Consider the following 13,752-nt stretch of genomic DNA (forward strand, 5'->3'; position numbering starts at 1 on the left):
TGTGGTGAAGAATATTATGGACTCACAGTTGGAGGGGGCCTGGGTGTGTCAGTGGAACTGGAAGCTCTTGTGCATGTCTCTATGTCTCTCTCCTTTGCCTGTGTCTCTCTTGCACTGGGGGTCCCTTCCTTTGTCTCCAGCTGTCCTCCACTTGGATGGAGTGGTGGCTGGCCAGTGTCCCTGCCCACTCTTCCTTTGTGCTCGCGTGGACGCATTGGGTACCTGGATCCACTGGGAGGGAGAGGTGAGGCTGTGAGGGATCACAGTGCCTACAAAGGCTTCCTGGCGCTAAAAGGAGAAACTGCACATTGGGTATGTCAAATAAAGATGGGCACAGCTTTCATAAAAAACAGATGATCCATTGCAAAGAAAGTGGGACCCATTCCAGAGGGGAGCCGCCTGAACACAGAACGCGCGGCCACTGACTCGAGTCTTTGATTTCAGTTACAGTGAGGATGTTGGCATTAGCAGAGCGCAAGCAGCGCACAGGACAGTAACGCACAGGCGTCTGCTGTAGGGAGCGTAGGCCTTTCTGATGGATAGGCTGCGAACAATACACAAGGATGTAACTGTCTTTTTATGGCAAGGCAATCAACGAAGAGAATACAGCGCTTCAGAAGCAGATGACTAGGTCACTCGATCACGTGGTCCATGCTTCACGTATTCTATTGCTGATTCAGCATGTGAATGGAAATCAACCAATAGATGAAGAGGGCTGACCCAAAGCAACCAATGACTGCTCTCTGTAGATGTTTTACTGTTCATAACATGAGCTCTAGAAGACACCTGCCTCTAGACAGACCTAAAAATGACTGCATTGAAAAGAGCCATACATGGCTCTCCCTTTTAACAGTGAAATGTAGAGAAGAGGAATGCTGTCCACAGAGAAGAGCTGGTACGGCTGAACAAATAACAATGCAAGATCATTGCCAGGCAGCTTTCCTAGCTGAAGCAATGGCAGCGGGGCAAGTCTCCTTCCAAGATATTGTCTCTTATTTAGCTGAAAATGTCACCCACTTCTAATAATGAAAGTGGAAGTTGTTCTGGGAGGAAATTCTAGAAGGTCAGGAGAAAGAGTCCTTATGTAAGCCTAAAAGAGCAAGTGTGTCTGGGATCTTAGAAAAGTATTGGGCTCGCAAAGAGAAGTGAGAGCTACAGAGTGACAGGAAGCAAGCCGATTCGGTCTAGCTACTTCTCTCACCCACATGTGCAGAGTGCCAGTCTGGCTGGGATCTGAGCCATGACTCAACTAGGGCTTGTCTGCCTTTGAGAGCCAGTGGTTGCTTGAGAGTGGTTAGGGACGTGAACCCTGCTCCAATCATTTTGCCTCCTTCAGCCTAGAAGTAGAGGAAATCTGCTCCTTTTAAAGATTCTGCAGTTTATGCTCAGGTTGCAGCCACTTTACGCCATAGCCAAAGTAAAGAGCTTGAGGCCCAGAATGCCTTGAATTCGAAGGTAAGCTGCAGCCGCAGGGCCTCGGAAGGAAGGAAGGAAGAGAAAGAGAAGCTGAGACTCAGTGGTGAGAAATCAGAGAGCACAAGAGAACCAGGATCCAGGCCACACTGAAGAGCAGGACACGTGTGCTGCGCATGCGCGGTACTGGCCGCACGTGGCGTTGGTTTAACAACGATAAGAAGCATCTCCACTAGGTGGCAGTGTAACCCCATGTTGGGAATAAAAGAGAAACATAAGTCTGACCTATTTGCATTTTTTTTTTTGTCCTCATTTGCCTGCCCCACAATCTCCATGAGAAACGCCACTCCCCTTAGATGTCGTCTGGAACTAGATACCATTCCATCCCAAACCCTGACATCAAACGAGTATAGACCGGCGAGAGACGTTCTCGAGGATGATGTTGTAGGAGAAAAGGGGGAAATATGTGAGGGCTCACAACCCCTTAGAACTCCATCTTAAACTTGGAAGGCCTTCCGAAGAGACAACCATGGCACCTGGAGTATGATGGCATAATCATCGGACCCGGGGGAAAAAAAAGAAAAAAAAAAACCCCGGGGGCTCAACGGAGCCACTTATTTCCACTGGACCAACAGGTTCCAAAAGGAGAGGTTGCGTTGCTGACATGATCTGACCATATCCACCTTTGATGTGTCATATAAAGACTGTGGAAATATGGATTTTTATGGTCGGTTATGTCCCCTATCTTGGACCCCAACGGTTTCATGTATAAGTCACAAGTACATGTATGTTCCCTCCAGTTCCAGTTATGAAGACGCAAATACATGTGCGTCCACCGTCAACATGTCCTCTTTCAGATCCGCCATGAATGGGCCGGATATTCTATTCCTAAGTATGAAAGGCCACCGGCTTTATATGGTTCATTTATCCCATTTTACAGTCCAGGCGAGTAGGCCCTGATTCTGTCACCAAGCCTTTTCCTGCCTTCTGCCTCTGAAAGCTCCAGTCTGAGCCCGCATCTGTGACCATGAACTTCGTCTTACTCCCTGCGCGGCTAACGGTGCCTGATCCAGCCCGTCGCCTGCCAAAAACTGTATTTCACCTTCAAGATTATCTCCTTCGTTCCTCATCCGATGCATTCCTGTCTAGTAGTTTAGGTAAACATTCCTCCAGCTACCATGCAAAGGGCCAGGCCTCGCTGCCCTCATGCAAGTAATTCATAGCCCCGTCACCATGGAATATTCCTACCCCCTCGCATCTAGTGTAGACACTTAGACGCTTGTACACGCACTAACAGTCAGTATAGTCAGTATAGAATAAGATTCTATCCTAAGAGACCTCTCTTTTTGGATAACACAGTTCTTTAAACATAGGATATTAGATATGATTTGGGATTAGGTTGACATAACCCCAGACTTCTGTCTCCACATGTAGAGCTAAATGTCAAGTCCCATTCTCCCCCTAGTTGCACGTCAAATCACACGTCATGCTGCTACGCGCATCTCTGCCAAGTATTTTTGCTGACATTGCGAAATTCTTTCATGGAACCACCCATTTGTGACATCATACCTAATGACGTTCTTTAGTTACGCCTAGTTACACCCATTTTAGTTACGCATGTATGTCTTTATCTCTGTTATCAACTGTTACGCCTCCTGCATCTGTTTCACTGTAATGCCTCTTCTATAAAAATGATTACCTGTCAATAATGTATTGTTCCTTCCTTCCTGAACTTTCGTGGTGATGGAATAGAAGGCCCATAATTCGAATTATGTTCCTTTGTATAGGAATAAAGCCGTTCCGAATCTCTAATACCACGGATTCTGCCTCTTATTTTACTGAGCTATTCTTATTAATTTTCCGCATCAAATTAAGTACCGGTAATTAAATTATTTACCACATATATGGCGCCCGAATAGGGACACTTTCTCATCTCACGCGCCGGAGGTGCGTTGCAGGCCCGGTCTCCTGCCACAGCTGGACGGACAACAACGCGTACCCACAGGATTTCCTGTATCTCCCTCCTGCCGAGCGGGGGTAACTGAGGCTGCGATCAACACCCAGACGAGGCGGTGAGAAGTGCGAAGTATCCCGACCAGAGCCTAGCTGAGAGAGCAAGATCCGAGGTATACAGAGGCCCACCAGGTTCCGAAGTTTCTGAAGTTTCGAGTCGAGTCCAGTCCGGTCCAAGTCGAGTCCAGTTCAGTTCAGTTCCGAGGCCTTCCGTTCCGAGCTACCCGGTGAGTACCATTGCCGGGGAGGCGTTCTGACGTGCACATAGGTTGTGCCGGTCAAGACGGGTTTGGGTACACAAATCCGGTCTGCACTGTTTCAGCAGTGTATCTGTACTGTTTAGCAGTATATCTAGTATGTCTAGTATATAATTCAGAATACCTAGTTAGTGCCGAGTATTATGCTTAGTGACTAGTTCCCTAAATGGCCATCATTGTTGTTCATTAAATGTTAAATGTTAAATGTTTTTAAATACGTTCTGCATATTGTGGTATGAATGACTGTTCATTATTGTGTTTTGTTGTATTAAACGTGTTCAAAATTAGGTCTCAGATCAGTTCTCAATATGCCGCTCTTTTCGAAATTAAGACAGATCAAAACTAGAAAAGGGGTACTCGAAGAAGCTGTTCCCATTCCTCCTAGGGACACTCCAGGGTACTTCATGTATCATAAACATGGCCTAGACGCCATATTATTTCTTGATTTATGGGTAGACTACACTAAGGAATTACCAGAAAGTCAGAGGTGGCCCGCAGCTGGGACCTGGGACGCAGATTGCATCATGAAAGTAGAGGAAGAATTATGGAAAAAGAAAGCTAGACAATCACAGAAAGATGCCATTGAATTATGGCGTAAAGAATCATATAGACGTACAGAAAAAGCACTCAGACAGGAAGAGAAAAGTAAGGAGAATTCAAATAAAGTCCGGGAAAATCTATTAATTGAAGAAGGTACCCGAGCAAAATCAGAACAAGTAGACAGACAAAGAAATGCCCTTATGAATGGTATGTATCCTCTTCTGGCCGAAGGGTTACCTAAGGCTACTCCGGAGATACCAAAAGACTTGCCACCTCCATTGTTTCCGATAAAAGCACATCCCAGAGGGCATCCCAGAACCGCAGAAGATGTTTTCCTTTCCTCTTATTTAGACGACGCAGCTCCCGAGTATGCTAATACTGCACCGCATAGACCGCCTGCCGAGGGGGTTCAACGCCAAGACCCTCCGTCTGTACCTCCGCAACAACAAACTCCGACACAAGTTCCGGCAAGCACATCTGTTTCTACAGCTGTACCCACACCTATGGTTGCTATATCACGTTCAACGAATCCTTTCACATCCAGCACCCCAGGCGGTGCTACAGGAGGTACAACAAACATTTTTTCCACGCCACCCAGAGTAAATAAACTTTCCTTTCAAGAATTAGCCCACCAACGTACGCCCAAACTAGTAACTCCCGACATGCTTAAGGAACTTCTAGTAGATTGTAGATATGACCCTGTGCCCGGCAAAGAGGACGAAATGCTGCTGGCATCATTACGTATCCGACGAGCTGCAATATATTTAGGGAGGCTACCAGGAATGACTACACATTTAGAAAATATATATCACTTTGTCCAGTCAGGGCGAGATTCTGAAAGTATTAATAGAGCCATGGAGTACCAGAAAGTGGAGATACAGGGGGAACTGTTACGTTTCCTCATAAATTGTGTGATCAGAAATCAAGACCGACCAGGGGTAAATCCGGAAGAAATGCGAATTCTTACCACATGGAGTCGGAATATATCAGAGGGGAGACATGATAGACTATTAAGCATAGTAGCTATGTGCCGAAAGATCCGCAAAGAAGTAGAACGAATACATGAAGAAAGATTGGCGGTAGACCAGCTTGAACAAAACGAGGAGGAGGAAGAGTTAGAACTGCCCACAGGACAGTTAGAAACCATGGCCTATGTAGGTAGAGGAAGATCTTGTAATAATACTAGATGCTTTACTGATCCGATACGTCCGATACGTCCAGATAATAACAGAAATTTCCAAAACCCTATAATAAATATAAGGTCCCCCGAACATTCGTTCCAAGCCGCTGACAAATTACTCCAAGAACGAAGGGGTTATCATATACTCGATTCTATGGACGAACAAGAATTAGCCAGGTCAGCCGTTCACTGGGTTGACAGTCCCGGAAAATATAGTGATGATACACTAGCGCACACGTTTTTGAACCTCACCCCAGATGAACAGCGTTTAGCTGGTATCTACATGATTCAACAACTCCTTATATTATATAAAAGCCAACACTCCGATCCTGGTCCCTTACCTGATATATTGACTGAATTATTCACGAATAAATGGAGAGGTTCAGGTACTGAGTTAATTAGAGAAATACTAGCATCCAGAAAGCAGTACATTCTTTTTGTATGCCCCGAACATGTCTCACTGCCCATCAAGGAAAGAACGACGTATTATATGGATAGACAGAATCCCTTACGCGAAGTACACCCGATAAAAGGTGATGACAATCAGTTTAAACGTGTGTTTGTATACACACCCATATCTAAAATGGAACTATTAGAAATGAAGAAAGTGGTACCCAGTCATGACAAAGACCCAGCGGGTTTCCACCGTGAAATTAAAGACATGTTGCTCATGGGAGAGTATACCTATCCCGACATTATGAAAATATTAAAGGTATTAATGCCTGCGGGCATTTACGAAAAACTCAAAGAAAAGGATTGGGAGGTGGGAGACCAAAAGATAGATTGGACAGCATTAGAAAACGAAGAAACAGCTCGAGGTCCAGGTTTAGGGCTTGGGGAAAAGACCAAAATACTACCAGGTTTATTAGTGCAGGTACTGCCACGTTTATTAACTACGAAAAAGGAAGACTGGGGTGCAATCTCAGCCTGTAAACAAAAGCAAGATGAAGACACTAGTGATTTCTATGCCCGATTCGAAAAATGTTTTGGTATAAATAGTGGAATAAAAGCAAGTAGCGAATCGTATCCACATCTGTTTGTGACAAAATTAGTTGAAAATGCCTTGCCCCAAGTTAAGAATAGAGTATTGAAATTCGAGAGTACCTGGCAAGGTAACACTCCGTCACAAATGTTACAAATGCTACAGTACCATCACAATAGAATTAGAGAGGAACAAGAACATGAACAAAGACGCATGAAAGACACGAAAATGAAAATGCTAGTTTCCCAGACAGTTCCAGCTGACGGTCATAAAAAGGGTATGACACAGTCCAGTGTTTCAGCAGGTTCTGTAAAAGGGACATGCAACTATTGTAAACAGCCAGGTCATTATGTACACGATTGTCCAGTTTTAAAACATAATATCGCCATAGGTAATACAAAAGAAAGACCACGGCCACTTAGACAGGATCAGAACCAACAAGGATCCCCGCAGCATGCACAGTCCATGCCAGCTCCGCAACAGTCTATGCCAGCTCCATCACCGCAGCCTATTGCTGCCACACCAACAACGACACGACAGATGTACCAGACCGCACAGTATGACTATCCTGATTATCAACGATACTCATGAAACAGCCTAGAGAGGGAAGTTGGCTTACCCCTTATCGAGGTCCCTGTAGATCAGGAAGGACCTTATGTACACAGTGAACTATTAGGCCAAGATAGAAAATTTTTACTTGATACAGGGGCAAGCCGAACAACCATAAAACGTAGTGAAGTTCCAGGGGCACCCCTCTCAGGCTCACAGAATATTTCCCTTGGTTTTTCAGGAAAACCTATCATTAACGAAGTATCACAGCCTCTACCACTTACGATTGGTCCCTTGACACGAACTACAGATTTATTGCTTACTAAATCATGTCCAGAAAACCTGTTAGGTATAAAAACATTGAAAGCTCTAGGAGCCATAATATGTTGTTCTCCGGAAGGAGTACGACTATTTTTACGTGACTTTAAAGGTCACTACGTATCCAGAGACATGGATCACCGACTGCAGAATTTACCTACACATTTATGGGCACAAGGCCCTACAGATGTTGGTTGCATGAACATTACACCATATCGAGTCACACTAAAGACAGGAGTGGTACTACCACGAATGCGACAATACAAGTTACCCCCAGATGCTGTAGTGGCTTTACTGCAAATCATTGACGAGCTTATTACCCAAGGAGTGGTTGTGGAAACCGACTCCAATGTATGTAATTCCCCGATAATTCTGATTCTTAAACGAACTGATCCAAAAGCCCCGCCAGTATATCGATTGGTTATTGATCTGCGCGAATTAAATAAATGTATTGTACCACAATACCCCGTAGTCCCAGACATTTCTTCATTACTGACAGCCATTGATTCCGAAGCAACATTCTTTTCTGTAATTGATCTCAAGAATGCCTTTTTCAGCGTCCCAATAGATCCGGAAAGCCAATACTTGTTCGGATTTAGTTTAAATGGACGAAGCTTTAAATTCACACGCGCACCTCAAGGATTCACAGAAAGCCCCAGCATCTATAGCCAAGCACTGAAACGAGAACTTGACAGTATCCACATGCCAGTCAACACTGCCCTGCTTCAATATGTCGATGATCTACTGATCACCGCTAGAAGCGAACCTGAAGGTGAAAAAGCCTCACTGACGGTTTTACAATTTTTGGCCGAAAAGGGGCACAAGGTGTCCCCTTCTAAGCTGCAATTCTGTGTCCAGCGAGTTGTTTACCTTGGGCACTCGCTGTCCAAGGAGGGAAGGCAGCTTACGTCAGATGGCATCCAGTTAATTGCTAACATGCCAATACCCAAGACACAAAAGGAGGTACGGGCTTTTATAGGCCTCACTTCATATTGTAGGCAGTGGATCCCTCAGTATGCATTTCTAGCAAAACCACTCATTCAGTTGACATCACAGGAGGCGGCCACATCGACTGTCCTCCCTTGGACTCAGGAACATACACAAGCTTTTGAAAGCCTAAAGAAAGCTTTATGTCAAGCACCTGTCCCAGCAACACCATGTTACAGTAAACAGTTTACACTCTTTGTTACAGAACGCGAAGGTACTGCTTTGTCAGTACTCACACAGGAACAAGCAGGATCACACAAACCATGTGCTTATTTCTCTAGTACATTAGATCCCGTAGCTCAGGCTCTGCCTGCGTGCCTGAAATCAGTGGCAGCGACAGCTTTAGCAATCAGACAAAGCGATGCTATAGTGTTAGGACATCCATTGACAGTACAAGTACCACACACAGTAGAGGTTCTCTTGAACCGAACGCAAACACAACACTTGACTATAGCAAGACTCACCGGTTACGAATTAACATTGTTTCAGCCACACATAGAAATCAGACGTTGTAATACGTTAAATCCTGCCACACTGTTACCAGTAGACGGAACAGACCCACTAGCACATGATTGTATTGAAGTTATTACTATCACGACGAAACCCAGACAAGATTTGACAGACGTCCCATTGTCAAATCCAGACCTGACGTTGTATGTAGATGGTTCATGTATGAGAACAAGTACAGGAGAGCTAGTGGCCGCGTATGCAGTCACAACAGACACTGAAGTCATTGAAACATATTGCATAAATACCTTGTCAGCTCAAGCAGCAGAGCTCATCGCTCTGACACAAGCCTGTATTCAAGCCACAAATAAGAAAGTCAACATATACACTGATTCACGTTATGCATTCGGAGTTGTACATGACTTCGGCGTGCTGTGGCGAGAGAGAGGTTATTTAACTTCTCACGGTGCCCACATTCAGCACGGACCCCTCATTCATGCCTTATTAGATGCAATACATCTACCCACTGCAATATCAATTATGAAATGTAAAGCTCACACGAAAGTTACTGATATCATTTCCCAAGGCAATGATCTAGCTGATAGAACAGCTAAACAGACTGCTCAAACTCACACATCTGACATGACAAAGACAATAGTTCTGACACCAACACATTGCATGACGGTTAAGGATCCCGCTCTTGACGTAATTGACATACAGACACATGCTACACCAGACGAAATAAAGAAATGGACTGAATTAGGAGGGATCCAAACGAATCAAGGATGGATGACGAAGGAAAAATCTGTATGGTTTCTTCCCGACTCAATGGTCCAAGTCATCATTAATACAATACATAGTCCAGCGCACCTAGGAGAAAAGGCTATGCTAGACAGCATTCAACACATTTGGTTCAACAAACATTTACGAGCAGCAGCTAAACAAAAAGTTCGTACCTGTATGATCTGTTGTCAGTTTAACCCAGGTAAAAGCATTCCCGTAGAACAGGGTGGATTTCAGCCTCCTGATCACCCTTTTGAAGTCCTCCAGATGGATTATATCCAGATGGAACGATGTCGAGGATTCAAATATGTTCTCGTAGTTGTCTGTGCTCTTTCCCGTTGGACAGAAGCATACCCGGTTTCAGATTACACTGCCCCGACTACTGCCAAACAGTTAGTTCGAGAATTCTTCCCACGGTACGGTTTACCACGTGTTGTCTACTCAGATAACGGCCAGCCGTTCTCATCCGAACTAATGAAACACGTTTCACTTTTGTTAGGCTATCAATGGAGATTTCACTGTGTCCGACACCCCGAGGCAGCAGGTCTCGTGGAACGACATAATCAAACTCTGAAAATTAGATTGTCCAAAATATGTAGAGAGAAAGGTGTCGATTGGGTAGTAGCCTTACCAGTTGCGCTCTTTTACATGAGAATGGTAGCACATTCTCGAACAGGGCTATCCCCGTATGAGGTGATCTTCGGTAGACCACCAAATATGTGGGGGACGCCTATACCACGCAAAATAACTGATGTTGACTGTAATATGCTGACAGATTACCTGGCTTCCTTGATGTCTGCACTACAATCTTGTCGTTCACAGGTAGCTGCAGCCTTTCCCGACAACACCGAGGTGAAACCCCATGACGTAGTTCCCGGGGACCTGGTGTTAGTGCGGAATTTTGACCGGAAGACTCAGCTGGATCCTAGGTGGAAATCGCCTCAACTTGTACTACTCACCACGAGGACAGCCGTGAAGATCGAAGGTCGCAAAGGATGGTTACATTCAAGTCATATCAAGAAATTTCATGGACTACCGTCTGATGTAAACGTTACACCTCGCGTGTCTTCACCGATTGACTCAAAGCTTCCTTTGGTTGAACAAAGCGATAAGGAACTATACAAACTAAAATTACGGTCTAATAAGTCGGACAATTTGATTGTTTAAGTCCTCTCCAAGGTGAATCGGTCGAATTTGTCTCTGACATGTATCCCCTAGACCTGAATAGAGAAAGAAACCGAAAGATGCAGTTGAAAAGGCATGCGTACTGTAAATCACTGCGTAGTCATTGCACAGTGACGTTATTAATTTTGTTTTTCTTAAGTCTTTTAATAATCACTGCAAGTATATTGTTGCACATATATTATCCTATTTCTAAACATGTTTACAATGTTACTGCTGAACATTCTTTTAGTGAATTACCCCCGCATGAGTTGTCCTATAGATTTGCGCTGCGCAATAACACTTTTATTAGTATGTTACATCATTCCCATCAGACTAGCAATGCTACAAATTGTTGGATATGTGGCCGACTCCCTCCCTATCAGAACTATAAGGGAATTCTGCCTCTCTTTCCATATCCGTTCACACACAATGGCTCCTGTGGAGCATGGTTTAGTTTAATTAATTCCCTAGATTCGGATTCCGCAGTTTATCAAGACAACTGGGTATGGGGAAACCTGAACTTAGTTTTGCTTAAAGTCTGCTACCCTAACAAGGAGGGACTTCCCAAAAGAACAGGAACTGATCTAGAAAATGAAGTATACGGATTAGGTAATTTCACGCTTAATCTCATGATCCTGAATGTTGAATCCGAAGCTGCACCAATTTTGCCCGCTATGTCCGTATTTCCAGTTAAAGGTGAATTGTGTGTAAGAAAGAATGGTTCCATACATATGGGCCATAGTAGATGCAGCACTGTAATAGAATTCAGTGATCAAGGCAAGTCTACGTTTAGAGCTTCCCGTCATTCCTACTTCATATGTGGCCAGACCGCATATATACGTTTGCCTCTAGATTGGGATGGTACCTGTTACATCGGATTCCTTTTGCCACCTGTTTTCCTAGCTCCTCCTGATTATCACAGAAATACCCATTTAGTACACAATAGACGGCAGAGAGATCTCCCAATTGTCGATTACACTGAAACAGCATGGGAAAAATACACAGATTTCAATAAAGGTTTCTTTCCCTATATAGGTACAGTCACTAATAGTAAGCTGATACGTAGATTAACCAGAACCCTTGAAGCAGTAGTGAACGAAACTATTTCCGCCTTAGGCAATTTAACAGAAGAGCAGTCTGCTATGCGGATTGTTGTGCTTCAAAATCGTCTCGTCCTTGACGTCATCCTGGCCGATAGGGGCGGAGCTTGTAGGGTCATCGGATCAAGTTGTTGCATTTTCATACCAGAAAATTCGCCGTCAGTATATAAAGCCATAACCCGCCTTCATAAGATTGTAAGCCAGATACACCAGAGTCCAGGCACCTGGACTTGGTCCGGTTGGTTCTGGGGCGTGTTGTCAGCCTGGGGATGGAGAATGCTCTCCTTCCTAGGTATTGGCTTTCTCATACTATTCAGTTGCTGCTTATGTCTACAATGTGGGCCAGCAATTTGTGGTCTGTGTGCCACCTCGTGTATCCCACATCCAAGTTTTCGTTCGAGATCCCGGAAGAAGAAAGAAGAACAAATGATGTTATATGAACAGATCGATGGATTGATGAAGATTGATATCTCCTAAGGGCCAGTAGGGGACAAGGAGGGAATGTGGAAATATGGGTTTTTATGGTCGGTTATGTCCCCTATCTTGGACCCCAACGGTTTCATGTATAAGTCACAAGTACATGTATGTTCCCTCCAGTTCCAGTTATGAAGACGCAAATACATGTGCGTCCACCGTCAACATGTCCTCTTTCAGATCCGCCATGAATGGGCCGGATATTCTATTCCTAAGTATGAAAGGCCACCGGCTTTATATGGTTCATTTATCCCATTTTACAGTCCAGGCGAGTAGGCCCTGATTCTGTCACCAAGCCTTTTCCTGCCTTCTGCCTCTGAAAGCTCCAGTCTGAGCCCGCATCTGTGACCATGAACTTCGTCTTACTCCCTGCGCGGCTAACGGTGCCTGATCCAGCCCGTCGCCTGCCAAAAACTGTATTTCACCTTCAAGATTATCTCCTTCGTTCCTCATCCGATGCATTCCTGTCTAGTAGTTTAGGTAAACATTCCTCCAGCTACCATGCAAAGGGCCAGGCCTCGCTGCCCTCATGCAAGTAATTCATAGCCCCGTCACCATGGAATATTCCTACCCCCTCGCATCTAGTGTAGACACTTAGACGCTTGTACACGCACTAACAGTCAGTATAGTCAGTATAGAATAAGATTCTATCCTAAGAGACCTCTCTTTTTGGATAACACAGTTCTTTAAACATAGGATATTAGATATGATTTGGGATTAGGTTGACATAACCCCAGACTTCTGTCTCCACATGTAGAGCTAAATGTGTCCCATTCTCCCCCTAGTTGCACGTCAAATCACACGTCATGCTGCTACGCGCATCTCTGCCAAGTATTTTTGCTGACATTGCGAAATTCTTTCATGGAACCACCCATTTGTGACATCATACCTAATGACGTTCTTTAGTTACGCCTAGTTACACCCATTTTAGTTACGCATGTATGTCTTTATCTCTGTTATCAACTGTTACGCCTCCTGCATCTGTTTCACTGTAATGCCTCTTCTATAAAAATGATTACCTGTCAATAATGTATTGTTCCTTCCTTCCTGAACTTTCGTGGTGATGGAATAGAAGGCCCATAATTCGAATTATGTTCCTTTGTATAGGAATAAAGCCGTTCCGAATCTCTAATACCACAGATTCTGCCTCTTATTTTACTGAGCTATTCTTATTAATTTTCCGCATCAAATTAAGTACCGGTAATTAAATTATTTACCACACATGCAAAGCTATGTGCTTGAAGTAACCCCCCCTGTACATGCAGGGCTCTGTGCTTGAAGTAACCCTCCCTGGTACATGCAAGGCTCTGGGCTTGAAGTAACTCTCTGGTTCATGCAAGGCTCTGTGCTTGAAGTAACTCTCTGGTACATGCAAGGCTCTGTGCTTGAAGTTACCCTCCCTGGTACATGCAAAGCTCAGCGCCTGAAGTAACCCTCCCTGGTACATGCAGTGCTCTGTGCATGTAGTAACTCTCTGGTATATGCAAGGCTCTGTGCTTGAAGTACATCTCCGGTCCATGCAAGGCTCTGTGCTTGAAGTAACTC

The sequence above is a fragment of the Triturus cristatus genome, unplaced genomic scaffold (genome assembly GCF_964204655.1).
Source record: "Triturus cristatus unplaced genomic scaffold, aTriCri1.1 SCAFFOLD_230, whole genome shotgun sequence".
In the NCBI taxonomy this organism is placed as follows: Eukaryota; Metazoa; Chordata; class Amphibia; order Caudata; family Salamandridae; genus Triturus; species Triturus cristatus.